Source organism: Onychomys torridus, chromosome X (genome assembly GCF_903995425.1).
Source record: "Onychomys torridus chromosome X, mOncTor1.1, whole genome shotgun sequence".
NCBI classification, from domain to species: Eukaryota; Metazoa; Chordata; class Mammalia; order Rodentia; family Cricetidae; genus Onychomys; species Onychomys torridus.
The window spans coordinates 109770296-109784943 of NC_050466.1; the positions used below are offsets into that span (position 1 = coordinate 109770296).

The window sequence follows — 14648 nt, forward strand, 5'->3', positions numbered from 1 at the left end:
ATATTCTGCATTCTAGGAAAATTTTATATCATGAGATTTCAACCCAAGAACTAGGTTCTAATGACATAGTAAAGATTGGCACTGAGGATATTGTAAAAAAAAAATCAAAAAATTATAAGAGAAGAAGACCCAGAAATACAGTTGTCAGTTGATAGTGTGACAAATTTTGCAGAGGTCACCTCAAAGGAAGGGGGAAGTTACAGACGAGTAATAGTATGGATGACCTGGGATGGGAGATGAGAAAGGCCAAGATCTTATTTTCTAAACTAGTCACTTTGGTGGCTACAATTATTATCTCCTTGGGTGTGGAGAGAGTGAGGAGGCTAATCCTACCTCAGTTCCAGAATTACCTAAAACAAAGCCATTGTCTTTATCATTTGCTAAAACATTTATGCAGAGTAGATGAATGAATAATTTGTATTGTGTGAAATATGTGTGTACCAGAATTTCACAAAGTAATGAGCACTTATTTAGGCATTGATAGTGAGGTACTAACAATAACAAAACTAACTATAAATTAAAAGAAACTAGGCAATATCAGTATTATTAACATGTTATTTGATTGTATACAGCATAGAATAGTAGCAACTCTAAAACAAATTGAAATAAAGATGAATGGATAATGCCTAGTTAAAGCAAATTTGTAGAGACTAAGTTGACTTAAAATATTTTTATTGATTAAGAATGTCTGTAGAGCACGGTAGTGGCACATGCCTTTAATTCCAGCACTCAGGAGGCAGAGGCAGGCGGATCTCTGTGAGTTTGGAGGCCAGTTTGGTCTCCAAAGGGAGTTCCAGGAAAGGCACAAAGCTACACTGAGAAACCCTGTCTCAAAAAACAAAACAACAACAACAAAAAAAAGAATGTCTGTAGATGTAACCTTCTTTTTAAATAAGAAACACAGAGCCAATTACACAGTTAAAAGCCAAGAGGTCAGAGCAATAGCTGAAAGATGAAAACCTTACCCTTAACTCTGCAATTGGCTCTGTGTTTTTTATATAACAAGACAACCATCAATAAGTGAACATAGTGTGTTATGCACACTACACCCCTTAATTTTCTCTCCTCTAATTCCTCCCTGTTTTTACCATCACTATGACTTCACAATTCCATGTTTTTTTTTCTTTTTTCAATTTGTCTTTTTTTAACCTACAATCTCCATTTAATGTAGCCAGTGTATACGTAGGTAGCCTCTTATGGGTGCATTCCTGAAGAAAACTAAATTTCTTTCCCAAGAGACATCAGTTGCCAACTTCAGCTAGAGTTGAGATTTTCTGATGCTTATCACTTTTATGCTGAGATTTTTGTATGGTATAAATATTTTATTTTTTCCCCTAAAGTTTTTTTTCACCCAGTATATTTTGATGAATTTTTTTGGAGCAAAGACTTTTTAATGAATATATTTTGCAAATATACTGAAGAATCATGGACTGCTGCTTGCATTGGATGTAATCCTGGTCCACAAGTCTGCACATTCCTTTGCAACTGGACCTGTGATAGAACCTTTTATCTCAACCTTTATTGTTTACTATGACTCTTGCATTGTCTTCAAAATAAAGAAACACCCCATCTTTTCTTTGATACGGCTTTCATTGTCGAATTGCCACTGCTAGATGGGCCATTTTTCTTAGTTCTGGTTTCCCTTTCTTAACCATGGCCATCACCATGTCACTCACACCTGCAGCAGGAAGTCTATTCAGTCATCCCTTGATTCCCTTCACAGAGATGATATACACATTTTTGGCTCCTGTATTGTCAGCACAGTTGATCATAGCTCCTACTGGAAGACCCAGGGAAATCCAGAATTTCACTCCAGAGGACCCACCATGTCTTCTATTCAACATCTTGAATGCCCGGTGATGAAATTCCTCTCAGATGTTAACTTACCCAGTTTTACATTCTCTCTCCTCTCTTTAAAAATAAAAAGTGAAACTCAAAACAATAAAAATTAAGACAAAAATGAATTCAAACTAAACAAAAAGCTAAGACTCTCTGTCTCTCTCTGTCTCTCACTCTCTCTCTCTGTCTCTCTGTCTCTCTGTCTCTGTCTCTGTCTCTGTCTCTCTCTCTTTCACACACACACACACACACACACACACACACACACACACACACACACACACACACACACAATCATGGAGTTGTTTTGTGCTGGCCTACTACTCCTGGGCATGGAACCTGTCATGGAATGTGGTTGATAAAACCAGGGCCACTTCATTGGAGAAAATTGATTCTCCCTCTGCCAGCAAGTATCAATTTCAAATAGCTTCTCAGAGGTGGTCCTCATGTCTTTTCTTTCTCAGTACTAGGACAATTTGGATTGAATCTATGTGAGCCTTGTGCTTGCAACTACAGTCTGTTTGAGTTCAAAGATGCATAAGTCCTAGAGTATCTGGAAGAAACTGTTGCTTTGAAGTCATCCATTCCCTTTAGCTCTTAAAAACTTTGCACTCTTTCTTCCTTGTAGAACACTGAGCCTTGAAGAAAGGATTTGATAAAGATATCCCATTTAGAAAAGAGTGTTCTAATGTCTCTCACTCTCTGAACATTGTCCATTTGTGAGTCTTTTGGTTCATTCCCATCTGCTGCAAGATGCTTCTCTGTTGAGAGTTGAGTGAGGCATTGAACTATGGGTATAGCAATATGTCATTAGAAATCATTTTAATGCTATGTTCTTTTAGCAGAAAAATAGTAAGTAGTAAGTCTTCCCCTAGGACTATGACCTATCTAGCCTCAGGTTCTTGGCCATAGTTATCAGTTTAAGGTATGAATTCCATCTCATGGAGTGAGCCTTAAAACAAATAAAAGTGTAGTTGGTTACCTCCAAAAAATTTGTGTCTCTATTTTACCAGTATGTCTTGTATGCCAGTCACTACTGTAGGGCACAGAGTATGCAGAGTACCTTACAGTGCAGTGAATTCTATTTAGTAGGGGGTGAAGTCTCTACTTGAATTCTCAGGGTTCAGTGACATAAGTAAGCAATATGATCACACCCTTAAGTTGTAGAGAGAATCCAATAGCCTTGGCAACAGCTTGTGATGTTTGGTAGTCGGTGGGTAGGTGTTCCATTGGAATCCTGTGTCCAATGATTTAATGAGAAATAACTTATTCCTAGAACTGGAAGTTTTACTTGGTGGCATAAGATGTCTATTTGGGGCATTGTCTCCCCCTTTATACAGTTATTCCATTTAAATTCCTTTCAAATACACAAATACATACACATACAGAAATTTTTATAGTAATATATCTCCAGATGGCTTTTTTGTTTGTTTGTTTGTTTTTCAAGACAGGGTTTCTCTGTGTAGTTTTGCGCCTTTCCTGGAACTAGCTTTGTAGACCAGGCTGGCCTCGATCTCACAGAGATCCGCCTGCCTCTGCCTCCTAACTGCTGGGATTAAAAGCATGTGCCACCAATGCCTGGCACATGGCTTTTTATAAGGTCATTTATCCTAATAAAGTTAATTGTTCCTTCCTATATTTGTTGCTATACCTCTATCTCCCATCTTCCTTCCCACCTAATCTTGCTATTCTAGTTTCATCTTTATTTCATCATAACACTATATTCTACTTCTCTTCCTTGGAGGATCCTCCTCGCCCTCCTAGGACCTTACTAGCTACCTAACTGCTGTTATTTGGATTACAGTACATATACCTAAAGCTTAAAAGCTAAAATTCATGAAGAAAAGAATGCATAAAATATTTGTCTTTATGTGTCTGTGTTACCTAACTTGGGAACAATTTTTTCTATTTCAATAAATTTACTTGCAAATTTCATAATTTAATTTTTCTTAACAGCTGAATAACATTCCATTCTGTGAATGCACCACATTTTCATTATCTATTCATTAGTTAATGGGCAATAACACTGTTTTCCACTACCGCTATTTCTGTTGTTATTGATGTCTAGCTTTAATCTATAGTGGTCATAAAAAAATGCAGGGTATCATTCAGTTTCCTTCTATCTGCTGAGACTTTCTTTGTGTTGTTAACTTTAAAGACAATGAGGCGCTGAGAAGTCAGTGTATTCTGTTGTGTTTGTGTGGAATGTTCTGCAAATGTTTGCTACGTCTATTTGATTTATATCATTATTTAACTCTAGCATTTCTCTGCTTCATTTTTGTCTGGAAGATCAGACTATTTGTGTGAGTTGAATTTTGAACTCATCAATTATCATTGAGTGATGCTTTATATGTGATTTTAGCTGTAGTAGTGCTTCTTTTATGAACTTGATTGCTTTTGTTGTGGTGCATAAATAATTAGAATTTTAAAATCCTCTTGATGAATTTTTCCTTCAGTAAATATGTAGTATACTTCACTATCTCTAATTGAAGTCTATTTCATCAGATATTAAAGTAGTTATACCAGCTTGCTGCTTTGTTCTATTTGCTTGAAATAAATTTTTCTAAATTTTTCCCCTGAGGAGATGCCTGTCCTCAGTGATGAGGTGTATTTCTTAGATGCAGCAGAGAGATGCATGCTGTTTTCTAATCAGTATATTAGTCTCTGTCTAGTTATTGGAAAATTGAGATCTTTAATGTTAAGAGTTATCAATGAGTAGTGTTTATTGACTCCTATTATTTTGTTGTTGAGGTATGGATTTCACCCCCCCCCCCCACCTCTTTTATTTACTCTTCAGGAATTATTTATTCCTTGTGTCTGCTTGTGCATAGTTGATTTCTTCAGAATGAAATTTTTATTTTTGCTTTTTCTGGTGCCTGTTGTAGAACTAGATTGATGAATACAAATTGCTTAAATCTGGTTTTATCATGAATGTTTTCTTTATTTATGGAAATTGATATTTATCCATGGTATAGAAGTATGGGTTGGCACCTGTAGTCTCTCAGAACTTGTAGAATATCCATTGCAAGGGCTCTTCTGGATTTCAGAGTCTCCATAGAAGCCACACGTTATTCTAATAGTCCTGACTCTATGTATAAGTCTATGTTTTTCCCTTACAGGTTTTAATATACTGTTTTTTCTGTACATGTAATGTTTTGATTATTATGTGGTGTTTTGGGAGATTCAATTTTTGGTCCTGTCTATCTGGTGTTCTGTGTGATCTATAGGCATCTCTTTGTTTAGATTGGAGATAATTTTTTTTCTGATTTTGTTAATATTCCTTTCTGTGCCTTTGACCTTGGTTTTCCCCCTTCTTTTACACCTATCATTTGTACGTTTGGTTTTTCATAGAGTCTTGGATTTCCCAGATGTCTTGTGCTGGATTTTTTCAGATTTATCATTTTATTTGAATGGGCTATCTTTTTCTTCTACTTTGTCTTTGAGACTGGAAATTCTTTCTTCTGTGATTTTCATTTTTTTCATGAGACTTACCTCTGAGGTTATTACTTGACATCCTAAGTTTCCCATTTCCAGTTTTATTTCAGTTGAGTTTTCTTTAGTGAATCTGTATTTTTTTCAGATTTCAGATGATATGACTTCATTGAAAGAAACAAAACTCTATCAAAATTATTAGAACTGATATATGAATTAAGATGCAACATGCAAAAAAAGAACAAATATCAGCATTTCATACATCAACAATGAAATTACTGGGAAAGAAATCATGAAAAAACACCATTCACAGAAGTTATAAAAATACCTAGGAATGCATTTAACCAAGACATGAAAAGACCACTATAATTAAAATTATAGAATACTCTGGAAATCCAATTGATAAGAGAGAGGCGTGATACTGCAGGCAAGGGACGTTGAAATCATGATGAGAGGACATGTAGAGATGACCAGCCCCACTAGTGGAAGCCCATGAACTGTGGTTTGGTGGCTGTGGAGCCCCCGTGGGACTGGACTAGGCCCTCTGGATATGGAAGACAGTTGTTTGGCTCAAACTGTTTTGGGAGCACCCAGGCAGGGGGATCAGAATCTGCCTCTGATCTATGGGCAGTCTTCTGGAATCTGGTGCCTGTGGTGTGACACCTTGCACAGGCTTGGTGCAGTGGGAAGAGTCTTGAACCTGCCTAGGCTCAGTGTGCTGGGCTCTGCTGACTTCCCATGGGAGACCTCGATTTGGGTGATGTGGGGAATAGGGTTGGCTTGGGAAAAGAGGGCTGGGGGGTGGAAGGAGGGAGGAGGGGGAATCTGTGGATAGTATGTGGAGTAAGTAGCAGAAAATTTCTTTTATTTTTTTAATTTAAATTTATTATTTATTTATTTGTTTTTTTTGTTTGTTTGTTTATTTATTTATTTGGTTTTTCGAGACAGGGTTTCTCTGTGTAGCTTTGAGCCTTTCCTGGAACTTGCTTTGGAGACCAGGCTGGCCTCGAACTCACAGAAATCCACTTGCCTCTGCCTCCCAAGTGCTGGGATTAAAGGCGTGCACCACCACCTCCCGGCTGAGTAGAAAATTTCTTAAAAAATAAATTAAATTTAAAAAAAAGGAAAGAAAAATAGGGATGTCTTTTATATTCATTCATTGGAAGAACTGATATTTTTTATCTTTCTTTTTATTTAATTTTTTCTCATACAATAAATCTTGATTACACTTTTGTAGCCTGAAGTTTCCCTGTCCTACCCAGCCCCAGGGTCCCATGTTTCTCCTATCCTACCCAGCTCTGTGGTCCTGCAGCCATTTATAAAGTAATCACTCAGAGGCTTAATATTAATTACAAATGCTATGGCCTACCAGCTCAGGCTTCTTGGTACTTAGGTCTTACAACTTAACTCAACCCATAACTATTAATCTATGTATTGCCATGTGTTCCATTCCTTTACCTGTGTCCCATTACATGTTGCTCCTTGGATGGCGATTTGGCATCTTCCCTTACTTTTCTTTTTCCTTTTACTATATCTCTTGAATTTTCCTGCCTGGCTCTTTCCTACCCTGACATAGGCCAATGCAGCTTTTTTTTTAGTAGCCAATGTGAGTAACACACATTCACAGAATACAGAAAGACATCGCACAGCACAGTTTCCTTTCCCTCTGTTCCTCCAAAGTTTCTCCTCACCTCCCTTCCACTTTGGATCCATTCCCTTTGTCTCTCCTTAGGAAAAAAAAAAAACAGGCTTCTAAGAGATAAAAACCAAACATGACAAGATAAAATGTAATAAGATAAAGCAAAAACTAGCATATAAACTCATGAACAAGAACCAGAGACCTACTTGTTCTTACACTCACATTTTGACTTATAATCTACCCTGTTTGCAAGATGTGCTAGAGTAAAGATGGCAAAGAACATGTGGGAGTATCCAAATAATGACAGATTTGACTTAAGGCCCACTCCATGAGATAGAACCCATACCTGGCACTGCTTGGGTGGCAAAGAACCAGAGTCTAGATAGCACAGAGACCTAGGATAAAACCAAACTCTACTGATATAAAAAAGAAAAAAAATTGTATCACTACCATGACTTCTAGTGACAGTCTGCTATACTTGTAGATCAGTGTCATATTCAGCTAGTGTAAGATATTTTTTCTCCTGTAGTGTATGGGAACAGATGTAGAGATCAGCAGCCAAACATTACACTGAGAGAGAGAGTCTAAGTTGGAGGTCTCCATCAAATTCCTCCCCTCAAAGATCAGGAAATCTTGTATAAGCAGATGTAGAAAAAAATGTAAAATCCAAAGGGGATGGAGTACATCAGGAGAACAAGGCCCTCTAAATCAACATGAGCAAAGGCTGTTAGGAACTCAGAGACTTAAGCAACATGCACATGGCCTACAAGTGCTGTCACTAGGTCCTCTATGTATATACTGATTCTGAGTTTTGTTAAATTCTACTTCCATTCAATAGTTATTTGTGTTTTTACAGTCTTCATTAATGCATTTATTTACATCATCCTCAAGTTTCATGAAAATACTCATAATTGCTATTTTGAAGTCCTTGCATTGAGTTTCAGTTAAATTGATTTTTCTCAGGACCTGTTTGCAATAAGATTGTTGGCTTCTAGAGAAGTGGTATTGTCTTGGCTGTCTATGATTATATTTGCACTAGCATCCATTATTGTGATGTTTAAAGCATTACTTGGACTACATATCTAGTATTGTTTTTTTTCTGGTATTGTATTTATGTTCCATTCTTTGATTATTGTTGTCCACTCTGGATCTTAGTCAAATAGGGAGGCTAGGGGAAGTAGTTATAAAGAACTAGGAGGACCCTGGGTCCACTATATGAGGCAGATTCCCTAGGGGGTCAAGTTGTGTGGCAGGAGGCACTCCTACTGATAGACTGCAACAGGACTAAGAGTAAGTCTGGTAAAAGCAGGATGGGAGACAGGAAGGAAAACACAATTTTCTTACCAAGTCTCAGCCTAGTATGATAACTAGTAGTCCCAGGTAGAAAATGTGTCTGTGGTTCTGAAGATCTCAAAAAAATATAGGAATGGGCTAGAAGACAAGGCTAAAAAGAGCTGGTTTGATTATGTCACCTGCATGCATGCAGTCTCAGCTTTTTTCAGTTCACGTGAAATTTGGCTATTCTTTCTGAAAAACAGGTTTGCTGTAAGCAACCACTGATGTTAGTGCTTAAAAATCTGATCCATCCTGAAGTTGCAGGAGTATTAGATTTCCCCCTATTATCTATGTAACCTCGGGTTCTTGTCCCCATCACAAGTGCCACGCATGAGTTCTGTCTTGTGTAGTGGACCTTAAATCTTATTTTTAAAAAGTAGTTGGTTATTTCTACATCATTTGTGTCACTATTGTAGCAGTTGGAATATTTTGCCAGGCTAGTAATTATTGTGAGTTATGTGGTTCACATCTGAGGAAGACCTTCCAGCACTATCAAAGTCATTCAATGGGTATGAATCTTTCCAAATAATACCATCATAATTTCTCCATGTTCTATGTGGAGTCTGCAGCAACACAATCTTACTAGCAATTCTGAAGGGTAAAATGCCAATAGTCTACAATGCTATAGAATCCGTGAGACACCACTGACCAACAGCTCCAAAAGAGGTAACTCATTCTTAGCACAGAGAGTTTTATTTGATAACCTTTGTTATCTAGGAGAATCACTGTCATTTTGTTTTAAAGTAACTCAATTTAAACGTGTTTTAATAAATGCATAGGAAGCAAGGTGTGGTAGTGCAGGCCTTTAATCTCAGCACTTGGGGGAAGGAGGCAGGCATATCTCTGAGTTCAAGGTCAACCTGGTCTACATAGTAAGTTCCAGGACAGCTACAGCTACATACTGAGACCCTGTCTCACAAAGCAAAGAAAAGAAAGATAACAAAAATGTATGTGGATGCTTCAGGAAGTGTCTTCAGTAGTAGCTTTTTATTTTGACTTTAAAAAAATCTTTTATATTAGTTATCCCTCTTTATATATGTTATTTTACCCTGAGCTCCTACCCCACTTAACCTTTTGTGCTCTGTTACTCCCTACCTCTTTCATATTACCTGCATTCTGTCTTCCTTATCTTAAAAGCCCCACCAACTCCATGGCTCCTCAGATTCTTTTGAAACTCCAATTTAAATACATATATCTAAAGATTAAAATATGGAATCCACATATAGTAGGGAACATGAGACCTATCTATCTGAGTTTGTGGTAGTTACCTCACATAGAATATTTCCAGATAAATACATTTACGTGTAATTTCATTTTTCTTAAAAGCTGAATAATATTCAGATCTGTGCAGTACAGCACAAGATCAGCCCTTGGGCACTAAAATGGCCCTAGGTAGAAGGCCAGGCCCCTGATGTCTGCATTCGTTTTGGTAACAATTTAGACCATGAATATCCACATAAACCTTAGCTGCAGTTTGTTCATGGACCCAGACATGGTCCTTGGCAGCAGCCTAGACTTAGATGCCACTATGGCCCCAGTGGACAGTATAAGCCATTGAGATTGACATAGACACAGCAGCAGCATGGCTCTTGAATACCCAGCTGACCAAAGGTGGCAGCTCAGATCCCAAGCATCTACATATTGTTTGATGGCAACAGGAACCTTAGACATCAACACAGACCCTGTAGCATGGCCACAGACCTAGACATAGCTCCAACTATATCTTAGGACCCATAAAATGCCATGGCCCAGGTGATAACACATGCATGTCACTCAAGTCTGTATGGGCCTGGAAGTGCCACAGCCCTCTGACACGAACATGGGGACAAGTGGCATCTCAGATTCTGGGCCTCCATGTGGCCTTTGGTGGCAAGACAGGCCACAGACATCAACATATACTCAGGATGCAGTAGGACCATGGACTCAGACATAGTCCTTGGAAACAGTCAAGACCTGGATGTCATGGCAATAGTTGGCATTGAAGATCATTCAGATCAGCATGACCCCAGTGACAGCTTGGCCCTCAAATTCTAACATTTCCCTAGGTAGCAGCAGCTCAGATACCAGGCATCCACTTTGCTTTCACTGGTAATCTGAGCCATGGACATCAACATAGACCCAAGCCACAGTAGAGCCATGAACCCAGTCATGGTCCTTGGCTACAATTGGGGTCTGAAACACACCTTGCCCATGGGAGATGTGGCCCTAGCCACCATATGCCATATGCTGGACTGGGTTAGAGTATTGTACCTCACTGCCTGTGGTGGGTGCAAAAGCTGGCCCTGGGGTCATGAAAGTAGGAGAATTGGCACTGAACCTTACCAGGACAGCACAGTAGAGCTGACCATCTTGGCGGGGGCACAAGTGAGCCAACCCAGAGGGTGTGAAAGCAGAACTGATCCCACTTACTCATTTGGTAGCATGGGTGAGAGAAAGATGCACTTGACCCCCCTGCCCCTTACCACCTACGGCAGGTGTAAGAGTTGACCTCAGGGGCATGAGGATTAGAAGAGCCAGCCCTATCCCTCACCAAGTGCAGCAATCAGGAAAGTAGGTCATACACTTCACCTAGGCAAAATAGTAGAGCTATCCCTGGTGGTGTGGGTGTGGGAGAACAAGAACTGGCCTTTCTTCTTGCTGCCTGATGCATTGATAGTGGAGAACTCACCCTGGTGTTGACAATGAGGGGATGCTGGAAGGCTGACCAACCCAGCTACAAGCCAGGCCCAGTCCAGGGTTATAAGTTTGTCCACCATAATAACCACCTCATCTATGAACAGACGGAGGATGTGAAGGGGCCAGATCTGTAGATCCAAAGCTACAAGATCTCTATGACACAGCATGACAGCAGGATATCTAAGAGATATTGTGGTATATATGATCACACTGTGATACTCTGAGACTATGTTAATAAAATTAACCTTGGATTAGGAGGCAGAGCCAGTTACTATTGACTAGAATTAGCTATAGAGAGTACTGAAGACCTGGGAGGATAGAGAGATGAACAGAAAGGTGTAGGGAAGGACTTGGAAATTCATAGGCATTTTTTGTTGGGGTGATAAGAGACATGCTTTCTTCCTGGCTCTTCAGCCAAAAAGGAAAGCAAGCTTGTTGCTTCTTAGCTTTTCTGATATAACAGATTTTCACGTCAATATCTGAATCCTGAGTCTTTATTTTATAAATGAAACAACTCATATAAAAACATGTGGCTTCCATCATGTAGCATGAGATCTCTTGGAAGCCATCACCCCTCAACCCACTCATGGCCTGCTGTCACAGCTGCTCCTCAGGTGCCTTCTTCCACCAGTCCCTCTGCATCCACACCCTGTGTCTCATAGCCCTGCTGCCACATCAGCTCTTACTACAGCAGCCACTCCAGCTACTTCCAATGCTGCTGCAGCTGCCTCTCAACCTGGCGCAAAATGCCTCACAGCTTGGCCACTGCAGACATTGCAACAAACAGATTTGGTAAAACACCTGGGAAGTCCACAGAAAGATCTTTCCATGTTAAGAATGGGAAATATCACAAGGCAGGAAGTTAGGACTCTGTATAGAGACACAATAGATGGCTTGAGAATGGAAAAAAAAATCATGAAGGAAGAACTGACTTAGTTGGGCTTGCCATAATAGCTATTACAATTACTATCAGTTTGGTAATTCATATTTTATCCTTAAAGACATGGTCAGATGTTTTTTATGAAAATATCATATGTATGTTATATGAAAAATTGACCAAATAGCTTCAAGCCTTAGAAAGACTTACTGTAGATAAGACACAAGCCTTAGAACTACTAATAAAAATAAGAAAAAAAAGACTCAGACAGAGTAATTTAGAAAAGTGTCTACTGCACCACTGCATAATAAAACTGAAGGGTGTGTACCAAGGTTATTAGAAAACCAACCTTTGGTTATCCAGTTACTATACAAAAACAACTAGTATATGATAGTTATCCCCAAGGTTATATAGAAGTTCAATGGAATCCTGTAGAAACATTCGATTTGAGGATATTTAAAGAAGCAGTCATTTTGTATGGTATGTATTCACTCTATTTGAAGTGGATGCTAAATTCATGGTCAACTCAGAACAGAACTATCCCCCAAGAATAGAAATATATCTACAGAAATATAGGAGGATAGTCCTCAGTTACAATGAAGAAATGGTGAAGAAAAAGAAGCTAGAGCCATAGAGCAACATTCCTCCAATCTCAGACACAAACCACAAAATAAGTAATGCTTCTGATATTAAAATATTAAAAGGTATTGTTAGGAAAGTCACACATCTTTAAAGTTGTAAATAAGCAGGGCACAACAGCTGTAAGACTTTTTAAGGTACCAACAGCCCTACCTTTAAAATGGTTAACTAAAAATAAAACTGTGGATACAACAATGGCCTTTGACATCAGAAAAAAGATAAGCACTGAAAAATCTGGTACAGAAGCAATTAAATGCTCAACATGTTGAAGAATCAACAAGCTCTTGGAATTATATTTATTATTTGAAAGAAATCTGAAAAATTGAAAATGGTAACATATCCCAGAGCTATTAATAAGGTGATTCAGCCAATGAGATTTTTTACTGCCTGGAATTTCCTTATCTTCTTTATTACCTAAAGAATTGTCTATTATAATGGCTGATATAAAAGACTTCTATTTTACTATACATTTACAAGAACGAGATAGAAAAAAAATTGCCTTCACAGTACCTACTTTTAATAATTCCCAGCTTGTTAAAAGGTAACATTGGAATATTCTTCCACAATGAATGTTAAACAGCCCCATCTTATGTCAATTTTTATATAACAGCCACTAGACATAATTCATAAACAATTCCTCAATCTGTAGTTTGCCATAATATTTATGATATCTTACTGGATGTTTCAGATACAGATGATTTAGAAAAAATGTTTGATGAAGTAAAGAGAATTTTGCCTTGTTGAGGATTAAAAATTGCTCCTGAAAAAAATACAAAGTGGAGAATCTATTAATACCTTAGGCTGCAAGATGGGTTTACAGAAAATTCAACCACAGAAAGTACAAATCAGGAGAGATCAACTACAAACTCTTAAAGATTTTCAAAAAGAGCTGGGAGATATTAACTTGTTAAGGACCACAATCAGATTAACTACTCAGGAGCTAAGTAATTTATTCCAATTCTTACAAGGTGATAAAGAATTAAATTAAATAGTCTAAGAAAATTATCAGCTAAAGATGAAAGAAAATTGGTTCTGGTAGAAAAGAAATTAAAAGGGTACATATGTGGATAACTTGGATCCAGAGCTTTATTATATACAAGTCATACTACCTTCTAACTCATTCTCCTATAGGAATTCTTATGCAGAGAGAAGAAAATATTTTAAATGGATAATTTTACAACACAGAATAAAAATTATAAGCCAATGTAAAAAAGGGTACTTAATAGATTCTGAAGGAAATTGACACTTCATTAATTAACATGCATAGATCCAGCAGAAATTGTGGTTCTTTTACTAATGCTGAAATTGATTCATTATGGGCAGAAAACAAACACTGACAAAGAGCTTGCAGTAATTTATTGGGAAAGATTAGCAGCAAATATCGCAAAATCAAGATACTTCAGTATATAAAAAGAACTGATTGGATTCTCCCTCAAATAGTAAGAGAAACACCAATTTCTGGAACCCCTTTGATTCTTTATTGATGCAAATGAATCAGTAAAAGTAGGTTATAAATCAGGAAATATAAGTAATGTGGCTCAAAGCCTTTATGAGTCAGTTAAAAATTAAAATTATATGCTATTCTCCAGGTATTCTAGGAATTTCCCAAAGTTCTTAATATAGTTACCGACTCTCAATATACAGAAAAAGTTGTTTTACATATTGAAACCAGTGAAATTATTCCAGATGATTCAGAATTAATATTTTTAATCAATTGCAAGAAATAATCAGAAATATAAATCACCCCTTGTATATAATACATATGAGATCTCACATGGGTCTACCAGGTAATTATGATTTATCAGCTATTGGTAGGAAATGTGCTCAAAGCTTCATAATTTCATAAGAAACACAATGTTAACAGCAAAGGATTGAAGAAAGATTTTTCTACCACTTGGCAACAAACCAAAGTAATTATAAGAAGATCTACATGTTCTTTGGATAACCAAATTCCTTTACCTGCCAGAAGTAACCAAAAAGGTACTCAAAGAAATGAAATTTAGCAAATGTTTGTGTTACATTTTGAAGAATTTGTAAAATTAAAATATGTGCACCATACCATATATACTTATACAATGGGTAACTGCTTTAAGTTCTTAAAAGACTGATTCTATAATTACACATTTACTAGAAGTCATGTCCATTGTGGGGATATCAGGATGTATGTTACATTGGGCAAGAAATTTTGCTTTTATTTACACAGGAGAAGAA

The 14648-nt window shown here is 37.6% G+C and overlaps 1 pseudogene; it reads right to left on the reverse strand.

The window, feature by feature from the left end:
* Positions 1-1423: 1423 nt before the first annotated feature.
* LOC118574770 lies at positions 1424-1844 on the reverse strand (annotated as a pseudogene).
* Positions 1845-14648: the final 12804 nt, after the last annotated feature.